Raw genomic sequence first — 15961 nt, forward strand, 5'->3', positions numbered from 1 at the left:
AATGAAATTTTAAAGGACTCATTAACACTTCAGTTCTCTCACTTTAGTAGAATCACTCTGGACCAGCTAAAAATATTAGTATAACACAGGGGAGTTGACGGTCCAGGTGACTGGAAATGGGATTAAAAAGACCCTTTCACTGGCCCAGGCGAGCAGTAAATGAAACTCATTAGTAATGACTCATTACACTGTCTAATGGTCATTCAGCATTATATGAGAAATAAATTGCTGGTCTCAGTCCGGTTTCTAGTGACCGCATCATAAAATACACTACTGCAACTGGTATGTTTGTTGCCAGACTTCCTAGACACCTAGGAGTAACTGTGTCCTGAAACTGAACTCCCTTTTGAACCCTAGAGCAGGTCCCACTAGGATACATTAGCACAACGGCCTTTTAATACCTCGGCCAAGTCTACACTACACGATTAAGTCAATGTTTGTTAGGCTGACTTACAGCCACCTCAGTAATTACTGCAGTTTTTCATTGCCACACTACCCTTCTTCTGCCACCAGTGCACGTATTCACCAGGAGCGCTTGCCTCGATTTAAGAGGGGCAGTGCAGGGGAGGAGGGGCTCCTGTTGACCTAGTTACCGCTTCTCAGGGAGGTGAAACAGCTATGCGGACAGGAGAAGCCCTCTGGCTAGCATAGGCAGCAACTTCATTGAAGTGCTGCTGACGCATTTTGAGCGTAGACAAGCCCTCAGAGAGGCTAAAAAAGGCGGGTGGGGAATTATGATTTTTATACTCTCTCTCTCTGCTGGCTCTGCAAAAAAGTTCACTATAAAGCAATCCTTTCATTGCTGCCCAGACATCAGTCCACAATGTTTCTGGACAAACACTACATATAAATTGGGCCCGGAACCGTTAATCCAAATCAGCCACATCTACTCCATGAAGGAGAATCTAACAATCAGCAAGGATTTTAGAGGGAAAATATGGAAAGAGTCACTACACTAGTTGTATCATTCACAAAGAAAATTACAAATACTAGAGGCCGCATAGGAATTTACAAGCTTGGTTCTTCAGCCCCTGAAAAGGAAGGTAAATCTCACCTATGGATTTGCCAAGAGACCAAGAAAAACCATAGCTTGATAATGCAATATTTCTGTGTGCTGTAAGTACCATAACTGTGCAAGAGAGTTTCCAACAAACCATCTTCTTTTTGCATTGTGTAATAAATCTGGCAGCCTAAAACCACTCCTCCCCCTTCTTGGAGTCTCTCTCCTGTAAATATTTACAGATAGTTAACATAAGATAAGTTTGTAAGAAACAGGAATGTCTGTGTTCCCATCCACTTTGTCCAGTTTTGTTGGAACTCAGCAGATTGGCCACCTAAAGGAAGTGTCCAATGGAGCAGGTTAAACAGAAAGCAGGCAGGCTGAGTGCATATGTGCCTTAAGGACTGTTCCTCCTCAGGCCTTTCTCAAGTTGACACCATCCTCTCTGCCTTAGGCCTCTCTGGATATGTCTACAAAGCAAAGACAAACCTGCAGTTGGCCTGTGCCAGCCGACTTGGACTCACAGGGCTTGGGCTGAGAGGCTATTTCATTACTATGTAGATTTCCAGGTTCAGGGTGGAGCCCAAGCTCTGGGAACCTGCCACCTCACAGGGTCCTAGAACCCAGGCGCCAGCATGAAAGTCTACACAGCAATGAAAAAGCCCCATAAGCCTGAGCCCCACAAACCTGAGTTGGTTGACACAGCCCAGCCCCGGGTGTCTAGCTGCTATGCAGACATATCCTCAATGACATCTCCCCAAACCTCTGCCAGAACTTATCTACATGTAAACCCCACTCTACTTTGAAGCAGAAACTCACTCTGATTCTGGGCAGGACTGGAACAGGTGAGTCTAGAGGGAGATTGGGTGCTTCAGTGTTTCCATTTGTCCATTATTTTTACATGATCTTTTTATTCTAATCAAGAAAGGGACTGTTTGGTTGAGGTGGAAGAAAGAGAATCAAACTCTCTAGTTTCTTTCCCTCAAATGTTGTCAAAATCCTTCCATGCCCAGATCCCTGTCCCACACCAAAATACTCTCTACTCCAAATCCCAGACTGTTGTCCTGTTTTTCCATTTAAAATATCAAGCCATCTTTATATTGTTTAGTCAAGATAGATGTATTTAGATCTTCATCCTGCTCTGGACACAGACATGTGGTCCTTTGCTTTTGTTAATCTAAACATTTTCTTTGAAAAATGATTTTCCTTGTAGGACTGTATAGTTATATTAGTTTATAGTGGCTGCCAAAACTCACAACCATCTGTCATGAAAAATATATTTTTTTGTCTTGGCACAGAGTCTCTAGTACTCTTCAATCATCATTGAGCAAAAGTGTATTTTCCTTGTATTTCCTTTAAGGTAAAAATACACAACATTTTTTGTCAATTTTAAATTCTAAAACAAATACTTTCACTTCCAGTTTGCTTCAACCAAATCATCACAGCCCTCAGGAGTTTTATTACTTAAATATGCCATCTAGAAAACCTATATGTTGTTCTACAGGATTATTTTATAGCCCTACAGTATTACCATGGTGAGCTGTAAATTACTATGAAGTCAGAAAGATTAATTCATTCCTCTCTGGAATTAATATGCAATACTAAAGGATTATGTTATGGTCCTCTTTAATTACTTATTATGCCCTGCAGAAATAGAGAGATACAACTTTAAAATATCATCACATTTATATTTGCAAAATGTTGTTTGCCTTATGTACCATTTTAGTATGACACGTTAAGCCACCACAATCTTCCTTTGCCTTTTACAATTCAAGTTTTTACAAATGGTAAAATCTTAATTACATCTACATACTAAATTAGAGAACTTAATCCGAGTCCTTTCCCAAAGTAATGGAGCACAATGAGTACTATTTATGGGAGTTTTGTCATTGACTTCAGTGGGGCCAAGATGTCACCCCATTTTTAGCAGCAGGGGGGAAGACGAGTGGTGCTCAGCCATTCTTAATTTGCACTGGGATTTTCAAAGCAGCATAAGGGTTGGTGTAATAAATGGAGCTAAAATAACTAAATCAATTGCAATTCATGCCTTTTTTTATAGCAGTTCAAGTCTCTGTGTGGACATTCTTATTTTGGAATAAGCGTGCTCCATTTCAAAATCATTCCCTATTCTACTCAATTACAGTCTCTCAAAATAGGGCACTCTTATTCCAAAACGACAGCATCCACATACAAACTCGAACCGAAATAACGGAAGATGTGAATTACAGCCCATTGAGTGATTTCGGTTGCATTTACCCCATAGACAAGGCTTAAGGGCGTTCCACACCCAAATCCAGTGAAAAATAGTGAAATCTGAGCTCCTCTGAAAACCCCAGCCTAATTATTTGCATTGTTACGGCGCCTCAGGGGCCTAATTGGTTAACAGTGTCCATAGAGCTGAATGCTGTCCACATCCACAGGAAGTCCTTGTCCCAAAGAGACTACAATCTAAGATTCTAAGGACACGTCTACACTACAGATGCTACAGAAGCAGAGATGCAGTGCTATAGCTGTGCCACTAATGCTTCCACTTACACCTCTCTAGATTAATATGCCCATCAGGGGAATGTATTCACCACAGGTAAGTCCCTCCACCTCCCAGTTCGAGCCACTATTTATTTTGGCCTTATTAAGTCAAAGCTTGTATTAGCACCTAAGAGCCAGTGAGATAGCACCGCCATCCTTTACCCTTTAATCTTCAGTTTTTAAGAAAAGAAACCAAACGTTTCTCCATTAAAGTTGCTTCACAGTTTGTTTTTTGACGGCGAATCTGTTTGGACCGTATTAAATGTGCAGTGACTTGAGGCAATAATGACAGGGTGATCAACTAACCAAGCGATTTAGCAGGCTCCCCTTTCCCACTCACAACCCTAGAACAATTCACGGGCTTGGACCCGACCACCTCACAATGAAGAATGAAGACCCATTTCACCTGGTTACTCTTTGAAATGCAAATGACCTGAACTCAGCTTATTCAACCACACAGACAAGTAACTGGAAAATGTCTGTAAGTGCTGCTGAGGGTATGCTTTATGGAGAGCTTCTGTTTAAGTGCCCTTATATGAATATTGCTACAACACTTGAAGTGACGTTACTGATAAAAGCATCTATACAAAAGTTTCTGGTAGATACAAAGGACAAAGCTGGCTGGATGAAGCAAGTAATTGTAACAGTATCTTGAGGATAAGTCCTGTTTAGTTTTTAATTGCTTCCGAGACCAAATGGATTCAAGGTGGTTATAGGCAATGAACTTTATATGTGAATGCCAAGGAGTTATTTAGGCTGAAATATATATGGCTATTACTAAAGGCTAGATTCCGATACCCTTATTTCATGTTGAACAATACCCTTTCATGGATGGTCCCACTGAAGTCAAAGCTCATTCATGGACCAAGATTCTACTCCCCGTGAATGAGAGTGGCAGAATCTGGCCTTATTTTAACCAAAATGACCCTCAAAGTCTTATTAACAGTCAGGAATTTTAATTCAATATTGCCATTTTAAATGAAGGGGAGAAAAATCCACAAACAAACAGGGTCATGAACCAGCCCTAAAGTAAAAGTTATATCCTTCTGGCTCTTCCTTCCCCATCTCCTCTGTCACACTGTCTGGAGTGGTTCATGACTGTGAGTGCCAACCTCAGGGCAGAGTGTCAAAAAGTAGGATGGAAACCCCAAACTGGTTGTATGTTCTATAGATTTCACCAACCCAGCAACAAGTGTGAACTCCCAAAGCACTGTATCAGTCTTACCATGGAGTCACAGACAGTCCCCTTGCACATTCCAGTCTATCTTGCCACCCAGAAAAGATGGATTATATAACAGATGGTCACTTACAACAAAAGTCATGCCAATATTCAGATTACTCCCAGTCCCAAGGGATCAGTCACTTACCCTACGTCAATTGGTACCTTATTAGATCTCACACCAAAGACAATGCTTGTAGCCAATCCTATAGTAAACTAACTAAAGATTTATTAAGTAGGAAAAAAGAAATGAGAGAGTTATTTACAGGTTAAAGCAGGCAAATATATATACATAAATTACAGTCTATGGTTCCATAAAATGACAGAGTTGTAATAATCTGTCAGCACTGAATGTCTTTTAGGGCTAACCCAGGTTGACCCTGGAGATCTTCGCTTCTGTTCTGTAGCTGCAGCCCTGTCAGAGTCTAAACAGTAAAAGAGAGATGAAAAAGTTTCTTGTCTGGTATCTTTATTTCCTTCTTCCAACATTCACACTGATGGGACGAGCCCTTTTGCAGGTTGCCTCTTCATGGGTGTACAGGGGCAATTAGCAAAATCTTTGTACTGTGATGTCCCACAATGGCCCATTTAGTTTTGATAGTCCTTCCTGATGTGCAAGAGGTAATACCTTTCATAGGGATTTAGCATTTTGCACAAGGTACAGTTTTTCCTTGTTTGGAGAGCTACATAGTTCAGAACAAACATTTTACAGCTATAGCACAAACACTTCAGCATTATCTTATAGCATGGGATACAGACATTATAAGTAGGATTAATACATGTAGCAATTTACAGGCATTTCATAAAGTCTAAACACATTGTTATAAGTCCAATACCCATGTTAACCATGCTAACACACAGGTGAGCTGGACTGGTTTCCAGCAACAAATTTGTCAGTGCTCAGCTGAGGCCTAAAGCCTTGGCAAGAGCGGGCACATGGTCTGCCAGTGTCACATCCTCATCTTCCCCCTTTCCAGCCTCTTCTCTCTTATTTCCCTTCTCCAGTTCCTTTCTTTTCCTACTGTGAAGCAACCCCTTATTCCCAGAACAGCTATATTTTTTTATTATTATTATTTTTGTATTTACATAGCATCTGTGAATTAGGATAAAAAGACTGGGAAGACAAATGGGAATGACACATATTCCAGTAATTCTCACAGGGAAAAAAAACTCTGTTGAGTTTTAGAGACAGAAAGAGGAGACAGATAAAAAGGAGTAAGATAAGTCGAAGAATTTAACTTTTTGGTTTTTTTAAACAGTTTCCCCTTCAGAGCTTGGACAGATCCACTTTCATAGCTTTTAGGATTTTTTTTCTTCATTCTAAGAAAAATCTGAACATATTTCGCTGCTGGCAAACAGCCTGGATATTCTGATTACAAGAGCCAGTCAGAATAAAGGAATTTTAGCAGCCAGTAAGAATAGCCACATATAGCATAGACACTGCACAGGCACAGTACAATTATTGAAAAATAACCAGACAGGGCTAGATTGTGACTTCGGACACACCCTGTGCAAAGCGGGTGCTTGTAAGTTACACCATGCCAGGAATGGGCTCAGAAAACCCTAAATCAAAGACATAGCTCTGAGTCACAACTTCCTCTCATCTCCCTCCTTGCTCCTGGCAGGTAGTTACTTACTGATGGGCTACACTAGCAATAAATTACTATTCCCTACACACTGGCTCAGCCGCACTGGCCAGTGAGGGGTTGGTAGAGCCAAGCCTCTTTCACCTTGTCTTTCCTGGTTCATGCCCTGCCTACCTACTTCATGGAAGGCCAAGGGAGAGACTAGTCTTATTACTCCTGGGTCTGGCTGGCCGGTATAGAGATATTAAGGGAATTCTTTTTCCCTCTGAATCCCTTACCCTTGCATAGTACAAGTCAGAACTTAGTCCACAGTGATCATGTTAAGTGACTAGTTCATACTAGTGATGGTCACCAACTAATCACAAGTTCCTCGAACTGCACAATGCTGTTATTGAGAAATAACTACATTATCAATGTACAGCCAACTGCAGCTCAGAGAATTGCACATATGGTTGGGAGGGGAAACCCATGGAGTTATATGCAACAGTTCATTACAGCTCTCCCCCTTCATTCTGACTGGTTGGGACAATTCAATTTCAGTATAATTCCAGGTAATATTGTGATGCTAAATATCACTACTTTATTAGGAGACTCACATATCAAAGTTTGAGCTGCTGCCCATTTGCCAGATCATGGTTTGCCATGGCCTTTCTATCATTCAGGACACTATAGAAGAATTGCCTAGATTTCTTTGAGCAATACTTGCTCACATTTTTACGTTTCTCTATTTCTATTTGCATAAAAACCATTTTACTGTAACGTTAAAAGTCAAATGTTTTCTCGGGTTTGCAATTGACAGTGTTGTACATTATTATTTTCATCTTCTCTCCCCCCCTCCAATTTTCTTAGGTACTGTAGACTGATTCATTAGATCAGTGTGTACATATATAGAGAGAGAGAGTTTGATTCATTATATCAGTGCATCAACCTTACAATGTCTGATTATTACTATTTCATCAGTCTTTGCACTGGGAGAGATCTTTTCTGTCCTTAGTCCTGCTTCACATCTCAGATTTTCTCCTAATTTACAGGTACTGAAAGTAACAGTAAGTAGCTCACGGCATCATACCATGACTCTCTTGGAGACTCTGGTCTCAAGGACGTACTGAGCACTCAGCCCAGGGTGTCTGTCCAAGAAAACAGTTTTAAACTGTTAAGTACTTGAATCAAAAAAGAGGAAGTTACAAAAATTGTTTTAAACATAACTATTTTCAAATCTGTTTTAGGTACTTAATTTTAATTAACCAAAACGTGTTTCTTTTTAACGTAATTCCCTGGGTCTGTGAGAACCCAAACACAGCACCACTGTGCAAGTATATGAGAAAGGGGAAACTGAAACTAACTGTGAAAGTGATGCTTTTGTGTCAAAGCTTAATTAGGAAGGGACAGCTGGGGTCTTTCCCCAGTTTAAACAAACAGGACTGACAGTTATTCATGTACAAATGTGGCATTTCAGAAATAGTAGCATTTTACTGCTTTTATTAACAAAACCGAAACTAACCAAGTTATTTTCACTGACCAAGGTGAATGAAGTACAGGAAGTAAACACACCAGCATGAAAATCAAATAGCAAATCAGAAGCCTGATTATGTTTACCTTGTATAATCCAGTCTCCCACTGGACTCCGTAGGAGTTCTAGATGTACAAAAAAGGATGACTAGGACCTAAAATTCTTTCCATTTTAATAGGGTGTTCTTGGTAATAAGGGGGAAATTTCAGATGCAGTTACTTTTCTCTTGACACCATCCTTCTAAAAAAATATATATTCTCTGGACGATGCTCTCTCTCACACACACACACACACATGTCTTTGTTCAAGGTAAACTTTCAAAATAGATGCAGCAGATATAGATATATTAACAGGAAACAGTTTATAATCCAATGCTACAAACACTTGCTGTTGGTTTTTTGCTTAGCACTTGAAAGTCATTGGGAATACAGTCATAAATCTTGCTCTTAGAGTGACCAGATGTCCCGATTATATAGGGACAGTCCCAATATTTGGGGCTTTTTCATATCTAGGCTCCTATTACCCCCCCCCCACCCCCATCCCAATTTTTCTGACTTGCTATCTGGTCACCCTGCTTCCTCTTGGTATTATGGTTTGTTACAAACTGTAGCTACTATACATGATTTCCATTGCACTTCACCACCAGAACACTAAACACATACAGAAAATGCATAAAGCTAGAAAACACATGTCACCCAGGTAAGGTTACATTTAAGCTCTAGCATTATGAGCTCATATACAATATCTATAGAAAGAATCATTAGCAGAATTTCAGTTGAGGTTGTCCTTTCATCGTAATTTTAGCAAAATGCATTCTGTACTTTTGATTCCTAAAAGCACAAAGTAAAGTGCAAAGAGCAAAATAACTACTTAGATATTAGCTTCATTGAAATGACAATGGTGGTCCAGAGACTCCAGAGGACTGTTTCCAATAATTCTTCAAACTCGAGTTCCAGGAAGGATTTGCATTCTTACGTTATTCAGACTTTTCCAATAAAAGCCTTTTTAAATCGATAATACCCCACTAGCCTACTTATCTAGCCAGAACACATTAGGAAGAATAAGAACTTGCTCATTCTCGGATATTTACAAGCAAGGATATGCACAGCAAGAATGTCTTACAGAAAAGTGCACTGTAAAAGAATTAGGCATAATATGCAACATCTGAGGGAAAGAATGTTAACAATTTAGGAATATGGCTTTAAGTTCCTTGGTAACAAAGGAAAAGTATAGCCATGTGCCTTTTATATGAATAGCATGTTGTTTCAATATATATTCCTCTGAATAATCATCACATTGATACATATTTCTGCAGGGAAGAAACAATTTATTTTGGTAACATTTTCAAATGCGTACGACTTCCTACATTTCTGATTTGCACACATTGGCAATCTTGCCTGTTGGATGCTCAAAGAGGAGAAAATAACACACTCTTTACCAATGGCCCAAACTGTTGCACAAATATTAATGAAAGGTCACAGACCGAGGTCTTACCCTGGGTCACATGAAAGAAGCCCAGAACCATCAAAAGCTATTTCCAATGTCCAGCTGAGAAATCTGAAACAGAATAACAAAGACAGTTTGTGACAAAGCTGACACAGTCCTCTGGAAGGAGCAAAATCAATTGTGACATTTTTCATTTATTTGTAAATGCCTCTTTGGCAGTACTTTCACTCAAAATGACAGTTGCTTCTTACAGACTGGGGAGGTGATGGTAAAATAGAGGAATCCTGACAGTTGCTTTAATGAGATTCTGCATTAGGACCACTCTAAAGCTTTCCCCCAACAAGGAGCGTGCCCTTCACTTTCAATTTCATATTCCCCTAATTTGGAAAGCGTTAACCTGTTTCAAAACCTGAAATCACCCTTCTTTAATCTGCTTCAATGTCCCATTCCCACCTCGTCTCCCTCTCATTTTTCCCATTATAAGAGGGAATCCCAAACATACATTTCAGTAAGTATAAATGGCATAAAACAACTGTTAAAATTTTGCCCCTCTTGTTCATGTTGTGCATTACCTTACTCAATGAATGGTCACATTGATGAAAAGAGGACTACCCAAGAGAAAGGTACTATTCGACTTTACTAAGAATGGCAGAATCTAGGTCTTTGTAATAAGTAGTGTCCCCATTTCTACACTAAAAACACGGTGCTGTTAAAAGTGCCTACAAGAACCATTTAGGTTACTGACTATTTTGGAAACATTTATAATCCAGGTTGGAATTTAGTATATAAGTAATTGCTGAGAGAATGAATACTTTGGAGGTAGGAGCAGAGAGGGAATCTTGATTTTTGTCGTTGACTGCAAAACAATAGGACAAATTTGACAATATGGAATATTTCTTGCACTTCACTTACTCGGCTATAGCTGCAGGTTAAGACATTAAATTTCTCCAAAGAATACTTTATGCCATAAATCAAAACAGAAAATTGAGATGCTGTCCTACTTTCTTGTTTGTTACTATGCTACTGAGCTCTGACCTTGCAGCCTTTTCTCACATGAGATGTCTCCCTGAAAATAACAGGACACTACTGCATGAGCAAGGATAATTCACGGGAGCAAGGGTTGCTGGAGCCAGCCCTTCTACTCTTAGGATTATTATTATAAACACGATATCCAAAGCAATATGCAGACAAACTTTTAACTTTTCCACACTTAAGGTAGTAATTATTTTATTTCCCCTTTACACGTTAATACTTCCTGAGTTTACAATAGCAACGATCTCCAGGTCAAGCAGCACTTCCTATTATTCAATGACCAGCTGAGCTAGGAGTCTGAAGCAAATAACTCCATTAAGCCAGTCAATAAAATTTCTAGGAAATTCCACCCCTATCAGCCATTACCCCTTAAATGTTCTATTATGACCACATAAGATGCTGTCACAACTATGCATTCTAGATTGGCACCCTGACAGTAACATACACAGCTTTCAGACATCTGTACAATTAATTCCTCCCAGGCTCTGTTTTCTTACGGTGAACTGCCAAGGGGGACAATGTTTTTTTTTCTTATAGTTTACTGCTCTTTTATTATGTATAAAAGCAGCTTTGATAACTTTAAAAAAAAGTATCCTGATATCAGGAATCTCATACCAGTAACAGTGCAAGGATCACACAGGAACAAGGCAAGACTTATAAGGTTCAATTTACATTCAAGGATCATGAACCTTTAAAAGACATGAATATTTAATGCATGATTACATAGGCATGCCTTTCTGCATTTCTGACAGACTGTTTCCTGGTTTTACTAAAAGACTGAGAAACTATTGGATTGGTGAAACCTGGATCGGCTGCTTTCTCAGCTTAATCTTTGTGTTTAGATTTGTCTCTTACTAAATACTCTTTCCTCAATTGGAGGAGAGGGGATATTAACTCTGCAAAAAGGAAATATTTGCTAAAACTCCACAGCAGGCTTCACCAGTGATAGCAACAGGGAGAACTTTAGACAACATGTCAGCAATCCTGGGTGCTTTAAATATGGCTGGCTGAGAATTTTCTTTCTAAGCTTTTTTTCAATGGGAAATTGGGTTTTTGACAAAATGGACTTCTTTTTTTATGTCAACTACACATCTTCTCTGAATGAAAGCTGGGAAACCATAGCTCATGTTACATAAGAATGTCCATACTGGGTCAGACCAATGGTCCATCTAGCTCAGTATCCTGTCTTCCAACAGTGGCTGGTGCCAGATGCTTCAGAGGGAATGAACAGAACAGGGCAATTTATTGAGTGATCCATCCCCTGTCTTCTGGCCCCAGCCTCTGGCAATTGGAAGTTTAGGGACACCCAGAGCATGGGGTTGCCTTAGTGACCAACTTGCTAATATCCATTGATAAACCTATTCCCCATGAGCTTATTTTATTCTTTTTTGAACCCAGTTATACTTATGGCCTTCACAACATCCTCTAGCAAGGAGTTTCATAGGTTGACTGTGTGAAAAAGTACTTCCTTATGTCTGCTTTACACCTGCTGCCTATTAATTTCATTGGGTGACCCCTGATTTGGTTTGTTCTGTTCTGAGTTCTTGTGATGTCCTATTTCCACTAGCTGCAATCTACTAGATAGTCCTTTAGCATAAAGGGGTGTCATAAATATAAAGGGAAGGGTAAACCCCTTTGAAATCCCTCCTGGCCAGGGGAAAGCTCCTCTCACCTGTAAAGGGTTAAGAAGCTAAAGGTAACCTCGCTGGCACCTGACCAAAATGACCAATGAGGAGACAAGATACTTTCAAAAGCTGGGAGGAGGGAGAGAAACAAAGGGTCTGTGTCTGTCTGTAGTCGTCTTGGCCGGGGACAGAACAGGAATGGAGTCTTAGAACTTTTAGTAAGTAATCTAGCTAGGTATGTGTTAGATTATGATTTCTTTAAATGGCTGAGAAAAGAATTGTGCTGAATAGAATAACTATTTCTGTCTGTGTATCTTTTTTGTAACTTAAGGTTTTGCCTAGAGGAGTTCTCTATGTTTTTGAATCTAATTACCCTGTAAGATATCTACCATCCTGATTTTACAGGGGGGATTTCTTTATTTCTATTTACTTCTATTTTTTATTAAAAGTCTTCTTGTAAAACACTGAATGCTTTTTTCATTATTTTCAGATCCAAGGGTTTGGGTCTGTGGTCACCTATGCAAATTGGTGAGGCTTTTTATCCAACATTTCCCAGGAAAGGGGGAGTGCAAGTGTTGGGAGGATTGTTCATTGTTCTTAAGATCCAAGGGTCTGGGTCTGTAGTCACCTAGGCAAATTGGTGAGGCTTTTTACCAAACCTTGTCCAGGAAGTGGGGTGCAAGGTTTTGGGAAGTATTTTGGGGGGAAGGACGCGTCCAAACAGCTCTTCCCCAGTAACCAGTATTAGTTTGGTGGTGGTAGCGGCCAGTCCAAGGATAACGGGGGTAATATTTTGTACCTTGGGGAAGTTTTGACCTAAGCTGGTAAAGATAAGCTTAGGAGGTTTTTCATGCAGGTCCCCACATCTGTACCCTAGAGTTCAGAGTGGGGGAGGAACCTTGACAAGGGGGAAGTCAAGACTTCATATTTCTAGTGCAAAAATCACAAGCAAAACAACTTTTCCATACACAAAAAATCTGAGGTTATCTTTATGCATCACAAAGAAGCAACAAAAGCCTTGTGCCTTAACTGTAATGGCCCAATGCACTATTGCTCAATCACTCCCTTTTGCCAATTCATTTGTTTTAAAGACCTTTTACTTTGCAAAATCTGGTCAATATTTTCAAAAGTGACTAGTGATTTTGGGTGCCTTTTTAGGGTGTCCATCTGGAGCCTGATTTTTTTAAGTATGGGTGCTCAGCACTTCCTGCTAAATGTTCCTTTAAAAAGTGTATCAAATTGGGCACCCCAAATTGATGCATCTAAAATCACTAGTCAATTTCAAAAAATTTTAATCACTAGTCAATTACAAAAACTTTGTATTTAGGTTTGTCTCTTACTAAGTATTCTCTCTTCAGTGTAATATGAAATTTTATACAATATGTAATGGCCCCAATACCTCATTCCATGAGCACCTAAAATTCCTGTGGAAATTAATGTGAATGTGGTAGGTGCAAGAGTTTCAGGACTGCCCTGGATTCTGGGCCTGACAAAATCTAGAATATTTTAAAACAAAGAAATATAGTGCATCTGAAAACAAGCCTTCTGTGGCAGTTTCTTGTTCTTAATATCTATACTCAAAGCTCAAAAGGCACTTCATATTTCATTTCTAGAAATATATAGTTACTCATAGCAACCTTGTAAATTTCCATTGAAAACATAAAGAGCCAGATTCTGATCTCAGTTCCAGCCACTGAACTTCATGGAAAATAATGAAGTTACTCTGGATTTACACCAGTGGAACAGAGATCAGAATTTTAGTCCTGCGGAACGCTACATCACAATGCAGACAGGTGATCCAGAGGCACAGTGGAGCAATAAAGATGAACATCACATTCTAGAGGGAGTATAAATTTTAATGATGTCACTCATAAAATCCACATTTTAAAGGTTACGAAACAGAAGCAAGCTTATAAAGAAAGCACACACATTATTCAGGGATGTTGTTGAGTGCCTGTTCTTCAGTTACTTTAAGAATTAACATCCTGTCCCTCAGTAAAGAACTGGAATGCACTGTACTTTCCCGCATGTGGACAGAAAGAAAAACACATGAGAGTTGAGCAAATAATGTGTAACAAATCATTCGTACCATAATAATGTGTAACAAATCATTCTTTTTTTCTGCTAACAGAATGCCCACAGCCAGAGTGCAGATTTCTCCACTTTATTTGTTATTGATCAAGTGTGTGTGTTTGGCCAAATTATTTTAGTCTCAGGAGTGATCATGAATATATAAAACTGGAGCTGTGATGCTTAGTTGTGACTCGTCAGGTAAGCCACATGATATCGTTCCTCTTCCCTGACTGTGTGCATCAGCATCTGGTGTGAATACCTGCACATGCAAATTTCACATTCGGTTTCTATGATTACCTGCAGATGAACAAATATGTCTGCAAACGTGATCACGTGAATGTTCACAGAAAGTGAATACGACAGGGACGTGAGCGTGACTGAAGCAAGTTCATTTTACAAATTAACAATATTAGCAGTGTTTTTTTCATTATTTGCCAAGCTCTAGCATGCAAACCTTATTGCGTCAGGGGGAGGGTGGTGCTCACCTAGTCAGCATTAACAGCTAGTCTGCTACAGCTATTTGCCAGAGAATTTCAGACCTTCTAACGCAGCTTGCTGTATGAAGCATCCTCTCCCAACTCTTCACTTACTCCTGCCAGGCACCTCCCCCTCAATTCCAAATTGGGGCCTTTCCAACTATTTTTCTGCCTCTCTGCTTATTTCACTCTGTACAGTGGCAGGAGCATCTGGCCTTTGGACAAGAAAAGAAACAAACATACAGCAGATCTTTTACAGGCCAAGATTTTAAAATATAGGAACTTGATGGCTCCCAAGTCCATAAGTCAGGCTCGTAAGAGTAAATAACATAATTTTCAAAAATGCTGTGTGTCCAACTGTTCTCATTGATTTCAACAGGAGCTGTTCGGGGCTCAGCAAATTAAAAAATTCCAATCACCTATTTAGGACCCTAAATCTGGATTTAGGGTCCTGTATTTTGAAAATATGGACAGGTGGGTTTTTTTCTAATTTTAAAGAGAAGGGAAAAAATGCCCTGAACAGTCTACATTATTTTCTACTTTGAAATATTTTTTTGCAGTTTAAATAGATTTGACAATTTTCCTGTTTCTTTTTTACGCACAGAGATTTAAATACACACACACACACGCACACCATCTCATGGCCAACACATTCGGGATTGAGCCTCGAGAGCTAAAAGCATGGGATGGTACAGCAAGAGCGGAAAAATCAAGCCTTTTCAGCAGAAGCTGTAACAGCCCATATCGTCTGTGGATCAGCACAGAAGGAACCTGTAAAACACACACACACACACACACACAGTTAAAATGAAAAATTTGTGATAAAATTCTAACCCAAACTCAGGTGACTTGAGTTGACAGTCATTTCCCATAGGTTTGTACAGCATAAAGCACAACCGATCTTTCTGGACTCTAGCAGTTACCGCAGCAACAACATCAAAAACGTTTATGTAAATGTTAGCAAATACTATGTGCATGGCATGCCATGTTTACATTTTATTAAATCTACCACTAATTAGTAGTGTACTGTATGAGAAAATAGGCTCATCCTATTTTGTTTTTATAAGACAAGTGTATGGAAAATTGGTGAGATTTGAGGATTCTTATGGGGGTCAGGTGTACGACTTTTATTTTAGGGTAGGCACAGAGTCAAATTCAGCATGGACATACACCCATGAAACCTGAGTGAAGTCAACGGGATGGCACTGGGTGTATGTCAGACAGAATTCAATCTTCTGTGAATAAGTTAGAGTTGCCTTAACATGTCTTGTTTTCAACAACAGAAGAAAAATAATAACTTAAATTTGGCCTTTCTCCCCACAGTTTAAGTTGCGATCTATCCAAGTCACATGACACTTATGGGTTGGTAGCTTCATACAATTTGCTCATTCGACCCATATCTCTGGCCTCAAGTGTCTGAAGCACACACCAGTTCAATATACACATCATGCTACAGGTGGCTGAATAG

General features: G+C 39.5%; 1 protein-coding gene across 4 annotated transcripts in view; it reads right to left on the reverse strand.

Annotated features, from left to right (window-relative positions):
- Nucleotides 1-15961, reverse strand: part of NAALADL2 (N-acetylated alpha-linked acidic dipeptidase like 2) — a 920300-nt gene that overhangs the window by 853983 nt on the left and 50356 nt on the right. For all 4 annotated transcript variants that reach the window (XM_073359348.2, XM_073359349.2, XM_073359350.2 and 1 more), the window contains one exon: nucleotides 9336-9398. The gene's annotated coding sequence lies outside the window, so the exon portion shown is untranslated. The remainder of the gene's footprint in view (nucleotides 1-9335; nucleotides 9399-15961) is intronic.

Source organism: Lepidochelys kempii, chromosome 9 (genome assembly GCF_965140285.1).
Source record: "Lepidochelys kempii isolate rLepKem1 chromosome 9, rLepKem1.hap1, whole genome shotgun sequence".
In the NCBI taxonomy this organism is placed as follows: Eukaryota; Metazoa; Chordata; order Testudines; family Cheloniidae; genus Lepidochelys; species Lepidochelys kempii.